The following is a 17,648-nucleotide window of genomic DNA, read 5'->3' as shown; positions in this document are numbered from 1 at the left end:
CCTTGTTCTTGTGTCATTTCCATGCTAGTGGAGAAAGCAGAAAAGTGACAATTCAATAAGCATAAAATATATCAGGTTGTAATAAACAGCATGAGGGAGAATAAACAGGGCTGGGGGACAGGGAGACTTGGGGGGGGTGGATTTCCTATTTGGAGGGTCAGGTGACATTGTACCCAGAAAAAAGCAGAGTGAACTTTGAGGATTTTGCCTTCCAATCTTTTAAATATATGCTAATATTTTTATTATTGGTGGCAAGTTTTCAGATGAACAGTTTTTAAAATCAACATTTTCTTCTTAAAAAAGTAGAATTTGTTCATTATAGAAGAAAAGTAGAGAGAAGACAAATCTCCTACATTAGTACTACCCAGGATAATTCTGCTGGGTGTGTCATTGCGTTTCTCTCCTTCTGTGCCAGTTACTAAACTCATATAGTATTCACGCTATTGAATCCTGCTTTTTTTCTCTTAATTCTCTATCTTGTAAACAATTACCCCATGATGGTCAGGGTTTTGAGAGAGAAAGTACCTTCTGTGCAGGAAAAGGTCTTCACAGGCACCCAGGTGCCCTGCTCCCCCAGATGGCTGCCAGGTGCCGCCCTGTCTGGATGACCCTGGGCCCTCCATCCAACATGTCACTGAGAGCTGGACGCAAGCAATACATACTGGATGCCCAGAAGTCAAGGCTCAGAAAGGTGGGCCACATTGCATCAGACTCAAAGGGAGCTGAGTTGCCAGCAGGGCTGAGGAAGGATTGGTCTCAGAGGTAAAGGTGAGGGAGGGTACAAACCCCTGGGGGGGGGGGGTCAGACAGGAGCCAGAGAGAGACAGCAATGTCTGTCCCCAGAGCCAGAGTTGACAGTCCGTCTACCCCAGAGACTGGGCAGCCCCACACTTCTCTCTAAGGCTCCTACAAGAGAGACGCCATTGTCTTAGGAAGCCCCAAAAGTCCTGACCATCCTCAAAAGAAGAAACGTGGATGTTACCGGCTGCTGTGGTTCCCTCCCTCTCCCTCAGCGTCTCCACCCCGACCGCTGCCCTCTGAGTCTGGGCTTCCTTCTTCTTGCTTCTTTGCCTTAAGAGACCATCATTCTGGACCTATGACCCCTCACACTCACCCTTCACCCTACCCAATCAGGTCATTAGAAGTTTTTACAAGCAATGTTGCTTTTCAAAAGTCTTCGAGCATGTCTATTAAACCCTAAGAAGGGTTTGGTTATCTGTGAAGGGTGAAAGTGACAGGTCAAAGGTGTTGGGACCTTCTCAGGATCTGTGCTCTTGTCCCGCATATTTCACCACAGTCCAAATGGTCCAGTACTTTGAGCAGTCCTTACTCATTCTCCTACAAAGCCTTGCAACTTTCTAGCTGTGTGTCAGTAAGCAAATCACTTGCCCTTTCTGAGCCACAGTTTCCAGGGACTGGTGGGAACTGGTCCTAGCATTCCGCAGTTTCATAATTGCCTAAGGTCAGAGCCCAGGGTTATCATCAAAGAGCTTGGGAGCCCCAGAGGGGCAACAGGGAAGTCCTGTTTGGTGGAGAAGAGGCTGGGTGCAGGCAACAGGGTTGGTTCTGTGTAGAAGGTGTTCTGGGAGCTGGGGCCTCAGAGTCCCTCTAACATAGTTTTTAAGAGTAAGAAGTTGAATCTTGGCTCTGCCACTTACTGTCTGGGTGCAACCTAACCACCTCTAGGCCTCAGTTTCTTCATCTTACAACTTCAGTAATGATGCCTATCTCACAGGCTTGTCGCGAGCATTTACAGGTTAAGGACAGAGGTCAGCATCGTACCTGGACTCAAGGTGAGGACTGAAAAAGTGGTTCTAATTATTTTTATATTGTGAACTATGATTATTATTTACCACGTGGAGAAGGGTGAGTGGTGAGGGACCATCAGGCAGAAAGAACACCATCAGCAAAGGTTTGACAAGACGAAGTGTGTTTAGAGACAGAAGACCCCTCTGCAGGGCTGGAAAGTACGTTGGGTAGACTCGGGGACCTGGGAGTAGAAGAAGGATGAGGCTCCAGCAACCTCCCCGCCTCTGCTCCCTAGCTCATTCCTAACCCCATCACCTGACCGGGAATTCTGTACAGAAATGCCAGCCACACCCTTGTCCCCCACCAGCCCTCACCTTCTACAGTGGGAATCGTCTCTCTAGCTCCCCCACTGCTGACAGATCCTAAGCCCTTGTCACCGACTGTCTGAACAGCACAAGTCTCCTAAGTGGTCTGCCTGGGCCCCCACAGTGTTCCCTCCCAGACAAGCCCCACTCAGGCCCGGAGCCAGCTCTGCAGAATGTCGGTGTGGTCCGCTTACAACCATTCCACCTGCCCGCTGCCTTTGTACAGAGTGCCTGTACAAAGCCCATCACGGGCCACCTTTCCCCTCCATGTCACTCCCTCCTTCTCCAGAGTCTAAATGAGAGAACCACTTGCCTTTACCCAAACACACCACAAACTTGCTTCTGGGCCTTTGCACATGCTAGCCCCCCTGTCCAGGATGCCCTCCCACAATTCTTCCACTGAAAACATTTTTGGATCATTTTGTACCCAGTCCACTCTCCCTTCTTAGGGCCATGTGGTTCCAGAACAACCCTTGATGCTGTAACTATTCTACCATGTGCTCCAAGGATGCTCCAGCATCCCACTGCCAGGCTGTGAGTTATCAGCTCATCTTTACATCTTCAATACCCAGCACAGTGCCTAGCTCTTAACAGAGGCTCCATAGAAATGTGTGGAGTGGGAATTCTGTGGTGGTCCAGTGGTTAGGACTCGGTGGTTTTACTGCCATGGGCCCAGGTTCGATCCCTAGTCAGGGAACTAAGATCCCACAAGCTGTGCGACACAGCGGAAGGATGGAAGGAAGGAAGGAAGGAAGGAAGGAAGGAAGGAAGGAAGGAAGGAAAGAAAAAGAAAGGAAGGAAGGAAGGAAGGAAAGAAAAAGAAAGGAAGGAAGGAAGAGGAAAGGGGGAGAGAGAGAGGAAGGAAGGAAGGAAGGAAGGGAGGGAGGAAGGAAGAGAGAGAGAGAGAGGAAGGAAGAAAAAGAAAAAGAAAGAAAGAAAGAAAGAAAGAAAGAAAGAAAGAAAGAAAGAAAGAAAGAAAGAAAGAAAGAAAGAAAGAAAGAAAGAAAGAAAGAAAGAAAGAAAAAGAAAGGAGAAAGAAAAAGATGTATGTATGGAGTGATTGAGATTGGAAAAATAGAGCCAGAGCATGGAGAGAGGGTTACGTTATGGGGAAACACCAAAGACTTGGAGGCCAGGGAATGGCATCCTGAGGTGTTCTAGGGAGAGGACCACAGGCAAGGAGAGGGCAGACTAGATGTGCCCAGGACACTGGGACTTCTGCACCTCCAGAGAGTAGCAGGAGGAGGAGAGCAGTGGACACCCAATGGAGAGTCAGATGGCTGTGAGGAGAGAGGAGGGCTGGTCCTCCACCACCCCTTTAGCAATGACCCACTTAGAGGGTTCACTCCTGTACTGCAAAATGAGAGCCACACTCGCAGAGTCATCCCGTCAAACTGGAAAAGGAGAAGCTGGAGTATCTCCGTGCTCTGGGACATGGCTGCCTGGGAGGAGCAGCTGCGAGTGGTCTCCAGCTATTCTTGTTCCATGGAAGGTCCTGTGGCTGCCTGCTCCAACAGAGAGACTGCATCCTCAGCATGGAGGCGCTCCTCTGTGGGGTGTGGGGGTAGGACAGAGCTCTCATACCACCTGGGGGAGGGACAGGAGGGTGGGGTCCAACCTTCTCCAGATCTCAAGGCCACAAACCCACCACATCCTTCAATCCTGCGGCCATTGCTGGGACCTTGGGCCCTTCCCCATCAACTCCCTCCTTGCCTTCCAAAATCTCCCCATGCCTTCCCCTGGCTCTCTCAGAGGAAAGACGCCCACTCTGCTCAATGACACCCCTCCTACCCTTTAGGGTGATTTCAGCTGCTGGTTACAATACTCAAGCCACACTGCCTCAAACAACAGCATTTACTGGTTCCTATAATAAAAGTCTAGGACAGGGAGAACTTCCAAAGGGCTCTGATCCACAGGCCCCTACTCTGTTTTCTAGCATCTCTAGACAACATGCAGCAGCCCGCCACTCATATTTTGAGTAGAACAACTGAAAGGGAAAAAATTCCTCTCTCTGTTCCTGCATTGCACACCTCTGTCCCATAGCATTAGCCAAAGTTGGACCCTTGCATCCCTCTTTTGAATGTATATCTATCCTTCCCCTTCTCCTGACATTTTTGTCTGATTTTCAAAAGAATCCATAACCCAAAGGAGATGACAAACCATTACCTAGCAGAAAAAAATTAGTTCACAGTAATTGTCCTTAATTCTAAATGTTGAGCAAAGGTTCAAGTTCTATTTGTAATTTTAAGCACCGGTTGTGACATACGGTTTATTCTGACTCCCAAGGAGGCTGGAGAAATTCTCAGAGCATGGACGAGGCAAGACAGAGGGCACTATAGCAAGGAAAAAGACAGAAAAGCTATAACCGAACACATGACCTGGTAGATTTATTTCTCTCTGGCCTCATCGAGCTTCAGATGTGACTAAATGCTTAAAGAGGGAAGATGGAAGTAAATGTCAAAGCTCATTTATTATTTGTGCTATATAATACACATAAGCCTATATACAAAACAGTATACACAATTATCTTTTAAGTACACAATTTTTAAAATTTTTTTAAATTTACGTATTGTTTCGGCTGTGTTGAGTCTCCGTTGCTGCGCACTGGCCTCCTGTAGTTTTGGCGAGTGGGAGCTACTCTTCACTGTGTTGCACAGGCTTCTCATTGCGGTGGCTGCCCTTGCTGTGGGGCACAGGCTCTAGGCGCATGGGCTCAGCAGTTGTGGCTGACAGGCTCTAGAGCTCAGGCTCAGTAGTGGTGGCGCACGAGCTTTGTTGCTCCGTGGCGTGTGGGATCTTCCCAGATCGGGTATTGAACGCATGTCACCTGCATTGGCAGGCGGATTCTTAACCACTGTGCCATCAGGGACGTCCCTACACAATTATTTTTAACTGTTTATTCTTAGGGCAGCTGTATGGACAGAATCATCCTCAACTCATCTTTCTTGTTATTTTTATGAAACCCTAAATTAAAAGAACTCCACTGAAGAAAAGGGAACCCTTACACTGTTGGTGGGAATGTAAACTGCAGCCGCTGTGGAGAGCAGTATGGAGCTTCCTCAAAAAAACTCAAAATAGTGCTAGCTTCGGCAGCACATATACTAAAAAAACTCAAAATAGAGCTGCCATAAGACCCAGCAATACCACTCCTGGGCACACATCCAGACAGCTGTACTTTGAAAAGATACATGAACCCCAATGTTCATAGCAGCACTATTTACAGCAGTCAAGACATGGAAACAACCTAAACGTCCACAGACAGATGAATGGATAAAAAAGATATGGTACATATGTACAAGGGAATATTACTCAGCCATAAAAAAGAGTGAAATAATGCCACTTGCAGCTACATGGATGGACCCAGAGATTATCATACTAAGCAAAGTAAGTCAGAAAGAGAAAGACAATACCGTTTGATATTGCTTATATGTAGAATCTAAAATATGACACAAATGAACTTATCTACAAAACAGAAACAGACTCACAGACATAGAAAACAGACTTGTGGTTGCCAAGCAGGAAAGGGGGTGGGGGAGGGTTGGATTGGGAGTTTGGGTCTGGCAAATGCAAATTATTATATATAGAATGGATAAACAACACGGTCCTACTGTATAGCACAGGGAACTATATTCAACATCCTATAATAAACCATAATGGAAAAGAATATGAAAAAGAATATAAATAAATAAAGAACTCCACCTAAAATGCAAATTAAAATCACAAGGCTCTAGGTATAAAATAAATACGATATAAGGATATATTGTACAGCACAGAGAATATAGTCAATATTTTATAATAAACGGAGTATAATCTTTAAAAACTATGAATACTATGTTGTATACCTGAAAATTATATAATATTGAGGTATATAATCAACTATACCTCAGTAAAAAAAAAAAATCACGAGACACCCCTACACACCTATTAGAATATCTAAAAGTAAAGAGATCAACTATGCCAAGTGTTGTTGAGGTTGTGGAACAACTGGAACACTCTATTCAATACATTGCTGGTGGGGAAGTAAAATGAAACAAGCACTTTGGAAAACAGCTTGGTATTTTTTTTTAAGTTAAAAATACATCTACTGTATGATCCAGCCTTTCAACTCCCAGGTATCTATCCAAGAGAAATGAAAGCGCATTCCATACAAAGACTTATACACAAACATTCACAGCAGCTTTATTTGTCAAGGCTAAAAACTGGAAATGACCCAAATGTCTATCAACAGATGAAAGGACAAACTGTGGTATATCAATATGATAGAATACTACTCTGCAGTGAAAAGGGATGAACTATTGGTACACACACAACAGCATGAATGACTCTCTAAACAATAATGTTGAGTGAAATAAGTCAGATAAAAAAAGAGTATATGCATATGATTTCGTGTATATAAAATTTTAGAACATTCAAGCTTCTCTACAGTGACAGAAAGCACATTCACGATTGTCTAGGCAGGGGAGGGGAGGGGAGGGCGAGTTACAAGGGGACACAAGGAAACTTTGGGGAGTGATGGATACATTCACTCTGCTGATAGTGGTGATGGTATGGCAAGTGTATACATATGTCAAAGTTTATTGAATATTAAGTACACCTCGATAAAGCCGCTTAGAAAAAAGACCCCCAAATGTTCTCTGCACCTCTTCCCCTTCTCTGCTTGGAACCTCGTGTTTAGGGCCCGGTTTTAAATTCCCCCTTTTTCTGCCCTGTCTCTTCTTCAATCCACCTAAATTAGGCAGGATTCTCCTTTCCGGGCTGGGGAGTTATGTCATTCTTTCACAGCAGTGAGACAGACACAGGGTCATCAACAACCTGTGCATTTTTATTTGTGCTTGCTCTGCTGTTTGCATGGTCAGAGTTTCTTGCTCAGACGCTACAAAGTTTCTGTTTTAGATGCCATTGTTCCACGTCATGGCTGAGGAGCAAGAACAAAGAAGCAGTTTATTGAGGCAAAAGCAAAGGACACACTCAGAGTGCAGGCATCCTCTAGAGTAAGGGGCGCGCCACAGGGGTTTTTTTTTTTGCTCCCCCCGTATGACCTTCCACATGTGGTGTTCGACTAGAAAGGGAAAATTTAAGGGAAAACAGCTCTTAGAGTGCAGGACCAGAAGCTGATGCAACCTGTTGCAATCCAGGCCACACCTCAACCCTCCCCTCAATGAATATCCCACCCCTAATCAAAAAGACCCTCACTCATTCAAAGGGCTAAAAATAAGATAAAGAGGTAGCTTTGCCTTCTGCCTAATGCCTATATATGAGGAGGCTGTCCTTGGACCCAGCCCTGTCTTTCCTGCCTCAAGATGAAAGTGGCGTCAGGGCTCAACTAATCCGAGTCCATTCACAGTGATAATGTACCCCACATTTCCTCTCATGGTGCCAAGCAGTTCCCAAATATTAACCCCACTGACCTTTGGCCCAACGCCAAAGGTCTGAGTTCTCTGCTAATCTAGGTAGTTGTGGATCTCAAGAACTGGGGTGGCTCTCCTGATGGCAGAGTAAACAGAGAGGAGTCTTTTCTGAAGAGGATGACTGAACTCTGAGCAGCAACCACATACCTGTTCCAAGGACAGACACTGTTACTACACCTTTTATTACTTTCCTCGGGGTAGAAAGTGTGACACCTTATGTTACATGTCTTGCATCAATGACAAAATGGAAAACTGTTCATGAAAAGGAAGCCAAAAAGCAAACAGCAAAAAAAAAAAAAAGCAAACAAAGATGGCTTCTAAAAAATCTTTCTAAAATACTCCTTGCTGTATATATTACAAATAGAAACAATAATCAAAGCTGTTAATTCCATCTGCTTCCTCTACCAAAGAAAAATTCCTTGAGTGTGGGAGTCAGGAGGCTTCAAATCAGTGGAGGGCGTTTCCCCAGGGTCTCCCAGAGCCCCCTCCTGGCTGCTTTTTTGCCTTCAAGGCCTCTTCCACTTTCCTGCTGCCGTCACAGAATGGCACCCCCTGCTTCAGCTCTCTTCTCATCATCCGGCCCTTAACACATTGCCATTTGCCTTTGGCCCCAGCCTTCCAGTGAGGCAGCTCTCCAAGGCCCCCAGCACCCTCAGTGTTGCCCTCATGACCTTTTCTCGGGCCTGATCCTATCACCTCTGTAGTGCATACCTTTCCTCTCGCTCCTGCCCTGCCACAGTCTCCTGCTACCTCTCCCACCACTCTTTCCCACCGGTTCCTTGCTTTATCCCAATCTCTTAAGAATTTCCTAAATTCTATCCTTGGTTGGCTTTTCCTCTCTCTCTGCACAGTCTCTCTCTGAGTATCTTTTACCCTTCCATGCTTCAAGTTTTATTTTATTCAAATGACACCCAGATCTACGTGGCTAGCCCTAAGCTCTCTCTCCAAGCTTGAAATTTACAGATGGTGGCCTATAAATAAGATACATTCCTAACAAATGAAAGAAAAGATATTTTTTAAATCTGCAACTCAAAATTATGAAGGGGTCCCTTGGTGGATTAGAAACTATGGAGAATTTCTAAAGATGAAATGATGATGGGATTGGATTAAAGAAAGAAAACACAGTCCAAAATGTGAATGGGAGAGCACCGTGCCCAGAGGAAGCAGTGCCTGGGAGCTGGACAGGACCAGGGCAACTCAAAGGGAGAACCACGAAGAGGAGCGATGTTTTGTCTCTGTGAACCGCCCCCTGCCCACATTCACGCAAACACCAGCCAGTCAGAGGCGACCAGGACATCTCCCTCCTGGCGACATAGCGGATGGGGGCTGGAGTCAGAGAGAGAAGGCAGCGTCTCATGCACACCAGAATCTGGAGCACCCACACCACAAGACCAGCCTCAGCCATCCCCTGCTCCCAGCTGCCCACCCTCCCCTTCCCCACTCACTCCCATCCCACTCTTTCCCCAAGAAAGTAGCACAAACAGATGCTCCAACAACGACCACAGTCAACAGTCAGCAAACTCTTGGGTAAGGCCAACACCACGAAAGAAGTGGAGCAGGCAACAAAAAGGAACTTACAGAGGCAAAGTGTATTCACAGCAAGACCTAAACATAATCCAAATCCTCAGAGGAATAAATGAGGGTCTGGCATCCACGAAATAAGAACAGGCAGGCTGTGCCGAAAAGGAACCCATGAGAACCCTTGAAAATAAAAAATACCATAAAGGAAATAAAAAATTAAGCAGATGAGCTGATAACAAAATAATGACAGTTTATAAGAATTACTGAGCTGGAAAATTGACCTGAGGGATTCTTCTGGAATGCAGCACAAGAGGAGGAAATATGAATTAATTTATTTAAGAGATGTGGAAGATAAATTCTGAAGTTCCAGTATCCCTCTAATAGGTGTTCCAGAAAAAGGAAGTAGCATAGAGAGGGAATTTTTAAAGAAATCTTAAAACTAAAAAATAGAATAGAAAATAATATAATGTTGTGTTCCCACCAATCAGTACTCCAGTTTATAATGTTTTACCAGATGTACTTCAAGTAATAGTTTTAAAGAATAAAACTACAGATAAAGCTGATGGTCTTCCTGACCCCTAATCTCACTTCCCCACCTTTTACATTCAGGCAGCAACCACCACCATGAATTTAGGGATATCTTTACATATGATGTGTATTATACGACATATGTGATGTTGCATGTGGCTTTAAAATTTACTTAAGTCATAACATACTGTACATAGGGCTCAACAGTGTAAGTTTTAGCTTTCTCCACATTTATGGCAAGAAGGCCAGTTAATTTCTCTGGACTGCTATAGAATGTTTCATTGTGTTACTGACTATACCACATTTTTTATATAGTACTTTATTTATAGATGGATTTATGCAATAGTTCCAAATTTTTGCCAGCATGAAACAATGTTATAATATGTGCCTTATGTGCTTGGCTGAAGGTTTTTCCAAGTGTATACTAGAAGTAGAATTGTAAGGTGATAGGATATGCACATTTCCAATTTTACTAGATTCTGGCAAACTGCTCTTCAATTTATACTCCAACAAGTAGTGTATGGCTGACCCTGTTTTTCCTTAACCTCACCAAGACTTAATATTTTCATGCTTTTTAATTTTGCCAGTCTGATAGGTGAGAAATTATACCTCATTATAATATTTATTTGCATGACCTTGATTTCTAGTCAGTTTGACCATCTTTTCATAGTCTACTGGCCATTTGGGATTCCTTTACTGTGAATTGTCTCTTTTCCTTTCTTTTTTTTAAGAACTTTATTATTTTTTGGCTGTGCTGGGTCTTCATTGCATTGCACAGGCTTTCTCTAGTTGTGAGCGGGGGCTACTCTTCATTGTGTGCTCGGGCTTCTCACTGCAGTGGTTTCTCTTGTTGCAGAGCACAGGCTCTAGGTGTGCGGGCTTCAATAGTTGTGGCACACGGGCTCAATAGTTGTGGCTTACAGGCCCTAGAGCGCAGGCTCAGTAGTTGTGGTGCGTGGGCTTAGTTGCTCTGTGGCAGGTGGGATCTTCCCGGACCAGGGATTGAACCCATGTTCCCCACATTGGCAGGCAGATTCTTAACCATTGTGCCACCAGGGAAGTCCCTGCCCTTTTTTAAATTGAGATATAATTGACATATAACATTATATTAGTTTCAGGTGTATACCATAATGATTCAGTATATTGCAAAATGATCACCACAATAAGTCTAGTTAATATCCATCATCACACATAGTTGTATAATTTTTGTTGGGTACTTTTTTAATATAAATTTATTTATTTATTTATTTTATTTGTTTATTGGCTGAATTGGGTCTTCATTGCTGCACCCAGGCTTTCTCTAGTTGCGGAGAGCAGGGGCTACTCTTCATTGCAGTGCATGGGCTTCTCTTGTCGCAGAGCACAGGCTCGAGGCGTGTGGGCTTCAGTAGCTGCGGCACATGGGCTCAGTAGTTGTGGCTCACAGGCTCTAGGGTGCAGGCTCAATAGTTGTGGCACACGGGGTTAGTTGCCCCTCGGCATGTGGGATCTTCCTGGAGTAGAGCTTGAACCCGGCTCCCCTGCATTGGCACGTGGATTCTTAACCACTGCGCCACCTAGGAAGTCCCTTGCTGGGTACTTTTAAGATCTACTTTCTTAGCAACTTTCAAATACAGAGTAGAGTATTATTAACTATGGTCACCATGCAGTACATTACATCTCCAGGAATTATTTATTTTACTGGAAGTTTATGCTTTTGACCCCTTTCACCCGTTTCACTCATCCCCCCCCCCACCTCCCTGAATCCTTTTTCAATTGCATTTATAGTGTTTCTTCATACACAAGTTTTAAATATTTACATAGTCAAATTTATCCGTCTAATGGAGGTAAATGTTTTAAAGAATGAGTATTTCTTGAACCTAAAAAACCTGAGTCCTCAGAATGGAGAGAACACGCCGCGTGCTCAGCAGAATGAATATAACAGTGCCCGCGTGGCCCCTGGCAGCGGCGCTCCAGATGTTTGGGGCGGGGAGAAACTGCTGTCTGTGCGAGTGTTTGCAGTGGGACCGGAAGAGAGGGGGGTGTTCTCTGGGTACTGGGAGAAACGGGCAAAACACCGAGGTCTCGCCCATCCGCTGGTCTCAGGCTGTCCTTCGCAGTCACTTCGCAAATCCCCGGCACCTCAGGACACTGCTGCAGACAGAATTCTGGAGACTCAGTAGGGAGCATGGATGGAAGGATGTTGTTGTTGCTGTTATTTTGGTTTTTTCACAAAATATCTAACAGTTTAGAGTTCACAAAGCACTGTTTACACATTAGGCTGAACCGTCTGAAATTGCCATTTCTGTAGAGTGAAGAAGCACTGAAGGTTGGCAGTTTCCTAGAACTCAACCTAATACATGATACCATTTCATACTCTGAACTCTGTGAGATTCACAGTATTATCATCAAACTGTTTTAACAGGTGAGCAGCCAGTGGAGCAGGGAGCTTAAGTCTGCCGACACGGGGTGGTGCTGGGGGGTGGGTGTTGCGCTTTATGACAGCTGAACGGCAGAGGTGAGTCTGCCTGGCTCCATCTCCCGGCCTGACTCTTCAGGCAGTGCTTCCTCCCTCTGAGAAATGGGAAACACACTTCATGCTCCTCTCTCCCCCAGGAAGATTGTACCTGTCATGGACATCGCCTGTCTTCTAGGGAATTTAGGCTCAAGATAATCAGTGGCAGTAAATGGCCTTTGCCCACAGCACTTGGCCTTGATATTCGGACAGACAACATGCCTCAGGCATAACACATGAGCTGGAGGAAAGTGTGTCAGGGCGAGAGTGGACTGTAAACCAGAGATGATCAGGTGAGTAGGGGAGAAAGAATGATTGTTGTGTGTGTCCCAGCTGCTAAATGCTATATTCAGAATGCTAGGTAACCCGTGTGCAGTTTCCTTGCACCAATGGTATTCCAGAAGGAAAGCCTCCGGGGCCTGGATGACGTCCTCAGCAGGCCTGAGATTTTCTGCTCATTTTTAGAAAAGGTCTTTGGTCACTTTGGGTTGCAAACACGGGCTCAATTCAGTCACTGGAATGCTAATGCAAGATATTCACCAAAACTCTCAACTTATTTTTACTTTAAATCCTCTCTCATCCCCCAGCCTGGCCCTGCCCAGCTGGATCCAGCAGTGGGGACAGGAGAGAGGGGTTGGCTTCTGCCATCGGTTTCCACGGGCCTCCCCAGCCAGTTGCCATGGCTACAACTCTGCTGCTCTGTGGGAGCAGGCGGGAAGGGGCAGCAACAGCTGGCAGTTGACTTCAGGCTTCCTTGCCAGGCAGATGTTAAATTCTGCCTCTCTCTCATGGAGTGCTTTAATGCCCTCTCCACAGGCTCCCCACTCAGGCTCTTTCTCCCGAAGTTCTCTCTAACCTGTGAATGCATCTCAAGTCCAATCTCATTTCCAGTGGTCCCCTGGGGCCCCTTCCTCAGCACTAACCTTTAGCTAGTGGGGTCCCTCCACACAGGACCCAAGGCATGGAGTCCTCGCAGGCTCTCTGGCTGTGAGGCCCACATCTGTCTAGCAGAAACGCCCATGCTTCCCATACCCCCCAAAAACCTCTGGGAGTGCAGGATGGTCCCAGGATGGTGGCAGCAGCCCAACCAGCACAGCTAGTGAGCCCTCCTCTCACCTTCCAGATTCCCCAGGTGGGACCAAAGCCCAGGCCACCATGCCCCAGCTCTAGGGGTCACATGTGAAGCTCTTGGAGTCGCCCCCACAGACACGCACCCTCCCTAGGTTTGAGGTGAGGGAGCAGACACTCACCCTGCCCCCAAGATGGGACTCACAGCATAGCTTTCTTCAAGGAAATCCTGCTCACAAAATCCTTCTGCCTCTTCTATGTCTACTTTTTCAGAGTCTCAAAGGGGGCAAGGGGTTTCAAAAGTCTTGGAACAGATGTTCTCATTTCCTTAGAAAATCTCATAAGGTGACTTGGCATCACACTTTGGATTTTCACTTCTATGACACATAGTAGTGCCTGGTGCAAAGTTTAGTTTTCAGGCCCTGTTACATTTATAAGCATTGACTCTTTTTACGTTCATAGGTACAGATAACATCTTTTTCATTTTAAAGATGAGGAACACTTGGGACTTCCCTTGTGGCCCAGTGGTTGAAACTCCGCACTTTCACTGCAGGGGGTGTGGGTTTAATCCCTGGTGCAGGAAATAAGATCCCACACTCTGCGCAGCATGGCCAAAAAAAAAAAAAAAAAAAAGTAGGAAAAAAACAAAAGATGAGGAAAACTCACCTCTGAGGACTTACAGAGGTAAGGCCAAGGTCACCCAACCAGCCAGTGATGGAGCTAGGATTCCAACCAGGTCTGTCTGTGGTCGCCTGGGAGGTGTGTGCCCACTGGCCTTGAGCCCAAGGAAAGAATGTGAAGACCCAAAGGGAAGTGCTTCCTTCATTTAGGACCCAGGACCCAGGTCACCACAAGAGGCTCTGGGCTACTATAGAGCTGATGTAGGTCAGCTCCTGTGGCTTGGTCCAGCCTACACCCTCATGGGACACGTTCTGGGACCTAGTTTCAGAGAGAGGGACGGGGGGACCTGGGTTGTGGGAAGGACCGATGATTCTACTGATCTGGCAACAATCCCATCTCAATGTGACTTTCGACTCAGAGGAGGGTGCCAGGAGGGCTGACTCACCTAGTCCAACATCCAAGCCAAACACCATGAGGAAAGGGCTCAGCTCAGCCAAGACTGTAACTGCAGGAGGACGGGGAGTCTGTGCTGGGATCCCAGCCATGCCTTTGCCTCAGCGTTTTCTCAGTGTGCTTGGGCCTCCTTTCCTCCATGACTTCTGTGAGCTTGGGAACAAGGTATACTGGGACTTCAACAGGTGGTCCAGAACCATCGCAGGAAGGTGCCGAGAGATGAGAGATGGAGGAACTGACGTAGCTGATCCTTACAGGAGGGGAAGATATGGCACTGGCCAGATCCCGAGATGGGCTTAGTTTGGTCTCCAGTGAGGTCCAGTCTGGTGGGTGTTTCCAACACAGTAGCTAATAAGCCATGTTCTATCCACAACAGAATGACCATTGAACACCGTGGCACGAACACTTAATTATACAGAGAGATATTTACAATATATTATTAAGTGAGGCCTCTGTAGAACAGGATCCTGTCTTTATAAAAGCAGTGTTATTGCTTGAACAAGTGTTTCTGGAGGACAGGCCTAAAAGGTGCAGTCTGAGTTCTCGGCTCCGTTGATCACTGTGGGTCCCAAGATCACACCCCTTCAAATAAGTTTCCTATTTATCCTCAGGCTGACCCAAAGGCTTGGGGTCGGTACAGGGTCCAGCTGCTTCCAATTCCTGCTGTCAGAGCCACTCACCTCCATCTCTTCTACAGACCCTCTCAAGGATCTGCTGGCCGGTCTTCTACACCCTCCAAATACAAATGGAGTTGTCATACCCCCATGTCATTTCCGCAGACGACTGGGCCACTCATTGGGCACCCATCTGTTGAATGATCCCGTCAAGGATTCCAGGAAGCCCCTCCAAATCCTACCCCCAATTTCTGGTGGGGGCTGCGTCCCTGAGGCCACAATGTGTTTTTGGCACTTTCTCAATGAAGAACACACACACACACACACACACACACACACACATTTAATCTAGGACAATCTACCTTGAAACAAAAACAAAAACACAGATAAATGTTTTTGTTTTTATATGCAGTAGGCTCATAATAGGTATATTATTCTGCCTCTAGGATTGAGCTAAATTCATACATAGGTCTGAAACATTTCTTCAAGGAAACAGTATGCAGAGGTACAACTCTGCTGCCCCACTACAAAGATGATCTTTCAACACATTGTGCAAGACAGCCTGGCTTCTCCAGTTCACAATGCCTCAAACCTCTGCTTGCCAGAAGGGGGTCTTTGCAGGACTTGCACAGCTAAAGACTTATAGAGAGATTGATCAGGACAAGGGGGAGAGGTCACACAGCTATCTCCTTACACTGAGAACTGTTCTACTTGTAGCTGCAAAATTACAAGGTATAGATTCTGTTGGGTTTGTTTGTTTTTATTCTTTCAATCAGAAGGAAGGACTGGCTTCCTCTGTTATGTATTTATGCCTATATATATATGCTTAGAGAAAACTCTCGAAGGAAATACAACAAAAACTTAAAAGGTGGTTATGGGGACTTCCCTGATGGCACAGTAGTTAAGACTCTGTGCTCCCAATGCAGGGGCCCAGGTTCAATCCCTGGTCAGGGAACTAGATCCCACGTGCATGCTGCAACTAAGAGTTTGCATGCCACAACTAAGGAAACGGTACGCCTCAACTAAGGAGCCTGCCTGCCATAACTAAGACCTGACGCAACCAAATAAATATATAAAATAAATATTTAAAAAATGATTCACATCTAATAAGATATTTGTCAAAAGAAGTGGTTATGGCAAGGGCTTGGAATTATTTTTATTTTCTTTTATTGTTACCTGTGTTTTCCATAATAAACTTTCCATCTCTACTTTGCCAGAGTCAAAGCCATTGTCTTGAACTGCCTCAAAGTCCTATTGCCTTCTTTCCACCCCTTCATTATGTCGATACCCACCTCTGTGTCCACATGCGTCCTTCTATCCTTCCCTCCAAAACCAGAGACCAAGACAGACTTTCCTTCTAAATCTTTACTGCCTCTCCCCGTGTTCTCACTAAGCCTAACATGTAAAACTTATCTATTAGTACATTACAAACATGTCAATAGCATACCCCCAATAAATAGAAAGAGCTCAATAAATGATGGTGATCATTATTTTGACTCTTGGTACCTCAGTTTACCTCATCTATAAAATGGGGTACAGTACCTACCTCATAGGTTTGTTATAAGGATTAAATGAGTTAAATTTATGTTAAGCACTTAGAAGAGCACCTGTACATTGTAGGTGCTCTATAAGTGTTTGCTAGTTAGTGTTACTAGTGCTAATTAGCATTGTTAGTATTAGTGCATTCCTCCATTTCTGCCAAAGCCTTGACTCATTAATTCTCTCCCTCTCTCCCCCATATTTTAAGCCTCTCTCTGTCTTCAAATTCCTTCCCTTAGTTTATTCAGAGGCAACTATGTCCCAGCCCCCAAATACTCGCCATGATATTACTGACCTACCTCTGTCCACCCTGCAAGTCTAGGCTTGGGGAAGAGCGGGTTTGGATAGTCACTCTTCTACATGTGCTCACGCAACACAGTCTGCTTCCCGCTCACCTCTCCAGTGAAACTCCTCCAGCGAAGACCACAAATGGCCTTCCTTTGCCAAACTCAGAGGACACTATTCGGTTTTTATCTTTCTGGACCTTTCTTCCTTATCCAGCCTCACCGAACTGCACTCTTCCCTGAACCTGTTTTCCTTGCTGCTCCTGTTCTCCTCCTTCTCTGGACTCGGCCTCCTTGCCTGGGTTCTTTCTCTCCCCTCAGTCCTTAAATGAAGATGTTCCCCAGGGTCCGTCTGCGGCCACCTGCCTCCCGGGGAAGCTCATCACTGCCTCGCTCCCCATCTCCTTCTCCTGGCACAACTAAGTCTGCACTTCTGGCTCTGGCGTCTCCCCTAAGCTGTAGACCCGTGCATCCTAGTACACACTGGATATTTACACCCAGAAATCGCGCATCCCCATCTGAAATTATACTCATTTGTCTTCTTAAACCTACGTGCCCTTCAGGGCTCCTACCAAAACAGATAAAAGGTCAGGTGGTGACTCCACCATCACCATCCCCCAGGGAGAGGCTCAGAGAACCTCCTAGGCTTCTCCCTCTGATCACGCCTCCTCCAGCACAGCTCATGTCTCTAGCTTTGCTGAAGCCTGTCTACATCTCTCCACGGTCCATGTCAGAGACAGACAGTGAAACCTGTCTCAGTCTCTCTCTCCCTCCTCCTCCTAACCTTCCTCCTTTCGCATTCCCCTCTTTCTCCATTTACTCAGTCAGTTAGTCAGTCAACAAGCACAGGCTGGACAGCTACACTATGCCAGGCTCTAGGAATATAGAAAGGAAAAAGACCACGGCCCTGAGGGCGTTCAGGATTTAGTGGGAGAGGCCACCAGCAACCCCAGTGTCATGAAATATGGACACACAGGGACTCCTTCTGTCTGAACTGACAGTTA

This window comes from Hippopotamus amphibius, chromosome 6 (assembly GCF_030028045.1).
Source record: "Hippopotamus amphibius kiboko isolate mHipAmp2 chromosome 6, mHipAmp2.hap2, whole genome shotgun sequence".
NCBI lineage: Eukaryota > Metazoa > Chordata > Mammalia > Artiodactyla > Hippopotamidae > Hippopotamus > Hippopotamus amphibius.
The sequence above is the reverse complement of the archived record's forward strand: the minus strand, read 5'-3'. Positions refer to the sequence as shown.